Here is a 5,203-nt window from a genome sequence, read left to right on the forward strand (position 1 = left end):
AATTAACCAGATGTGGTGGTGTAGGCATGTCATCCCCGCTACTCAGGAGGCTGAGGTGGGAGGATCACCTGAGTCCAGGAGGTTGAGCCTGCTGTGACCCATGATTGTGCCATTGCATCCCAGCCTGGGCAACAGAGACTCCCATTCAAAAAAAAGTCCAATTCCCCTAAGACCACCATGGTGTGAGGAAGCCCAAGCTGGCCATGTGGAGAGACCACATGGAGAGAGACATGGCTAGCTGCTCCCAGTCATCGAGACTGGATGCCACCATCTGAATAAAGATGACATCACCCTCAGCTTTCACCTGACGCAACTCTCTAGGACCCAAGGCAGGGACAACTTGGCCAAACCCACCCACATCCAGAATGATGGCAGACAATAACCAACTGTTGTCTCGAGCCCCTGTGTGGCTGGTGGTTTGTCTGTGCACAGGTCACCAGAAGATAGTGGGCCCCGCTGTGCCAGAGCCTGAGGGTGAGGTGCAGGGGTGCAGGACCGACCCCTTGCCTTGAGTGCAGTACTGAGGTCATCATTGCGGTTGGAGCTGGAGGAGATGGTCTTTGCACACCTGAGCTCATGTGAACACATTATGTTTAGTCTTTGACATGTTCCATGTCGAATCTACAAAAAACTGCAGTTTGTGTTACTCCATGGCTATGATTTGGGCACTCCATGGCTAGTTGAGGAAGGCGTGAGTCAGTGCAATGGTGGAGGGAGGGGTGTGGCAATGGGAGAGATGTCTCAGGAGGGTCCCCAGTGCAAGACTAGCTTGGGGCCTGCAGTGTGGTGAGCACTGAGCAATGTTGCATACTTGAAGGGAGGAGAGGTGGTGGGGGGAATTCCGCTCTGTGAGGTGGGTCAGTCTCTTCAAGTCTGGACTAATCCTTGCCCTGCCATTGCCACTTCCATGCCACTGACCTGCTGAAGAGGCAGGTCAATGGTCCTGCAGAGGGGCCGTGTCCCAGATTTGGCCGATCGCTCCTGCTGGTGTCCTCTTACTGCGTTTGTTATCTGGAATCCTTGCTATTTCTGCAGGCAGGAGTCACATTTCTGCAGGACAGCACATCCCCAACATAGGAAACTTCAAAGTGCAAACTCTTAAAGATGTGCACGTGTGTTCACATGTCCAATCACATAGTTCACACTTCTGGCATACATTGTCATGGACTGTACTGGCAGATTTAAAATGTTGTCAATACAATAAATCAAAAAATTAGCCGGGCGTGATAGCGCACGCCTGTAATTCCAGCTACTCGGAAGACTGAGGCAAAAGGATCACTGGAGCCCAGCAGGTGGAGGCTGCAGTGGCCGGGAGCAGCCACTGCACTCCAGTCTGGGCGACAGAGTGAGACTCCAACTCAAAATAAAATAAAATGTCTCTATTTTTTATGTTTTTTAATGTATTATTTGTGTGAAAATATCATAAACTTTTATAGAACAGCACTATATAGCCGATGGTGTTGATTGGGAATCTAGGCTGTGTTGGGCTTACGAACGTGCTCTCAGAACTAACCTCACTCAAATGAGACTTCCTGCATTTGTTTGCAATGACCTGCCCACTGTTCCAGACCCAGACCAGCAGCCCCCTGTGCTCCCAGGTACCTGCCTGGACTACTACAACCTTGATGTCATTCTGTTTCGCATCCATCCTCTTTCTGACCCAGTTGTGTCTTGACAGAAGCCACTGGATTATCTCCTCTGGGAGCCAGTCCCTCCCCTGAAAATGCCAGGTTACAGCAAGGCTCGGGTTTGACTTTAGTCTTCAGGCTGCCCCTCAGTTCCACTTCTGGGCATGTACCCAAAGGGAATGGATGGGGGTGTCATAGACACATGGGCACTCCATGCTCACCACAGGCCCATTCACAATAGCCAAGACAGGGAGCCTACCTGGCGCCCTCGGATGGACAGGTGAATAAAGGAAGTATGGTTTATACACACTGTGCACTACTATGCAGCCTTGAAAAAGAAGGAATCCTGCCATTTGTAAAAACAAGATGAACCCAGAGGGCATAATATTAAGCAGAAAAATAAATACCATGGTCTCATTTATATGGGGAATTTTAAAGGCTTGAACTCTTAAAAGGAGAGAATAGAATGGTAGCTGTCAGGGGCTGGGCCTTGGGGTGAGGCGGAGGTGGGCGATGTTGGTCAAAGGATACAAAATTTCCATTAGAAGGGGTATGGTTAACAACAGTGTATCATGTTCTCAAAAATTGTGACAAGTCCATTTTAAGTGTTCTCACCATAATGGCATGTACACAAGACTGCGAATATGTGAATTAGTTTGATTCAGCCATTCCACAATGTACATATATCACAAAAAATGTTGTGTGTGATAAATATATACAATATTTGTGCATGTACATTCATAAACACTGTTTGCAAAACATAAATAATTTTTTAAAGTTTGCAACAGGAAATAAAAAAGAGTAGCTTAAATTTGGGCCCAAATGCTATGTTTGAAATGTAAGAGTGGACCGGACTTCCTGCTCTGTATTTTGTACAGAATTGGTGGATTATCGGGCCAGAGTTGCCAAGGCCCTGACAGCTGGTCGGGTCTACACCGCTGACTCCACCAGGAGAGAGACCCTCCACATTCTCTGCAGGGTGGCCCACGGCAGCCAGACGCGCACCTGGTCCTGCCGTCTGTACCTGGAGCCCTAATCAGCAGAATGACTGCCTCCACTTCTCTTCCTTGAGATGCCCCCGCCCTCCCTGGAAGGGCTGGAGATGACACTGCAGCCCATGGGGTCCTGCCCATACCTCGGGGGTTGCATGAAGCCCCTCCTTGAGGAAAAGAGAAGCGGCTTCCAGTGTCAGATCTGGAACAAGTCATCCCTGAGAGTCAGGAAGCCCGTGTTCTGCAGCATCCAGATGCAAGCTCACAAGAGAAGGTCATGTCCCATGCACGTCCCTACCCTCAAGCTCACGAGAGAAGGTCACATTTCCTGTGTGTCTCTATCCTCAAGCTCATGAGAGAAGGTCACATCCTGTGCATGTCCCTACCCTGAAGCTTATGACAGAAGGTCACGTCCTGTGCATGTCTCTACCCTCAAGCTCACAAGGAAAGGTCACATCCCGTGCGTGTCCCTACCCTCAAGCTCATGAGAGAAGGGCACGTCCTATGTGTGTCCTACCCTCTATGACCCAGTGCCAAACGCTGATCAGAACTTAAGGAAAAGTCAAGTTTCAGATCATCCTGATTTGGTGAATTTTCTCATCAAACTAAAGCATCTTTCTCAACACCGGCCACACCTTCCTTCCTTCCCATTTCTCCCTTCTGAGATGGAAATGTCCATCCTGCACCCATGCCACCACCCTGTTTTGGAAACACATAGTCTGATCACACAGGTTCACAGGTGGAGAGCAACTTGCCTGGAGTGAATCCCAAGTTTTACCCACATCTGACCTAGATGATTTCACACGAGACTCTGGACCTCAAAGCTTCAAGTTGGTGCTGGGAGGTGTTCAGACCTTTGGTGCAACTGGAAAGGAATGAATGTATTTTTTAAATGCATGTGAAAAAGACATGAATTTTGAGATCAGAGGGAGAATGCCGTGGCCTGAATGTTTGTTTCCCCCCAAATTCACAGGTTGAAGTGTTATCCCCAAGGTTGTGGTATTAGGAGGTGGGGTCTTTGGGGGGTCATGAACGGGATTAGTGCCCTTATAAAGGAGACTTGAGGTAGCCTGTACCACACCCCCATGTAGAGACACATAGAAGACACAGATCTACGAAGCAGAGAGCTGCCCTTACCAGACACCAGACCTAGAGCTTTGATCTTGGACTTCCCAGACTCCAGAACCATGAGCATCATCACTGCACTTCTGTTATGTATAAAATGCCAGACATAGATTTTTTTAATATCAGCTCAAATAGACTAAGATAATCTCCAAGCTGTTCCCATTCTAACCCATCATTCATTCACTCAACAAACACCACATTCAGCCTTGCCTTGCTCCAGGTAAGCCTGTTTAAATAGTCTCCCCCTACCTGCCTACTTACTGTCCATGACAGTGTCCCCAAACCACCCATACAGCAGCCCTGCTCTGAGTCATGCATCCTGCAAATGGGGTGGAGGAAGACAGTGTGGGAGAGGAGGGCATTCCAGGCAATGCAGCAGGAAAGAGCTTCCTCCCGCTGCGGGCCTGGGCCTCGTCCCTGGCTCTTCCACTCACCTCTGCCATCCTGGGAACGTGCCTTCCTCAACATGCCTCTCAGTGTCCATCAGCAAAACACGAGCAGCTGCACCATGTGGGCATGAGTGCGGGGGCACACGTGCACACACACCTGGCACCACCCAGTGGGGGAGGACGCTTGGTTATGCTGTGACACTCAGAGCTGCCCCTCAATTCTCCTCGGCCACCCAGGTCTCTGCTACCTCCTACTTCCTGGGCAGCTTCCAGCTTCTCTTGTCTGCCAATATCACCACCTCCCAAGGGAGGAAGGGAAAAGGTGTCACCGCGAGACTGTGCCCATGCGATGCCAAAATGCTACTGAGCCTGAGTATGGACAGATACTAACTTCTCCCTGCACTAACCAGCTGTTCGGTGACTTGCTAGCTCCAGAAAATCTGCTTTGTAATTTTGTGTGAGTTTTATGGCCTGACCGGGTTCTCACGCCTGCTGCACAGAAAAGCCACAACCCTGACAGCAGTTGTTGCAATGAAGAGATTTAATAGACACAAGGCCACTACATGGAATGTTCTTTTGAATGATTCCCTGAGCAGTACGTGTTCACAGTGGATGTGGTTTCTGAAATAACTAGAAGTGTTTCAGAGACTCATCTGGTGAAAAGGATTGGAATCAGGCAGGGAAATTCTAGTTTCCAAAAAAAAAAAAAAAAAATGACTATAAGGTAATGTAATGGATTTGAAGACCTCTCTAAAGGAAATTACAAAGGAGGAATTCTGAAAATATTTTGAGCAACAGAAGCTTTATCTGAACAAGTGTGTAGGTGCCCAACTTGACTACTCGAAAAGAAAATCTGCAAGTTTAAACTCTGGTATAAGCATTTGAGGGAAAGCACATTAAAGCAGCTGGACTCGGTGGCTCAGCCTGTAATCCCGTGCCTTTGAGAGGCTGAGGTGAGTGGATTGCCTGAGATCGTGGGCTCGAGACCCGCCTGGGCAGCGAGACCTCATCTCTACAATAAATCAAAAATTCAGCCAGGCGTGGTAGTGCATGTCTGTAATTCCGGTTA

Source organism: Carlito syrichta, unplaced genomic scaffold (genome assembly GCF_000164805.1).
Source record: "Carlito syrichta isolate Samal-C Ts95f unplaced genomic scaffold, Tarsius_syrichta-2.0.1 Scaffold130597, whole genome shotgun sequence".
NCBI classification, from domain to species: Eukaryota; Metazoa; Chordata; class Mammalia; order Primates; family Tarsiidae; genus Carlito; species Carlito syrichta.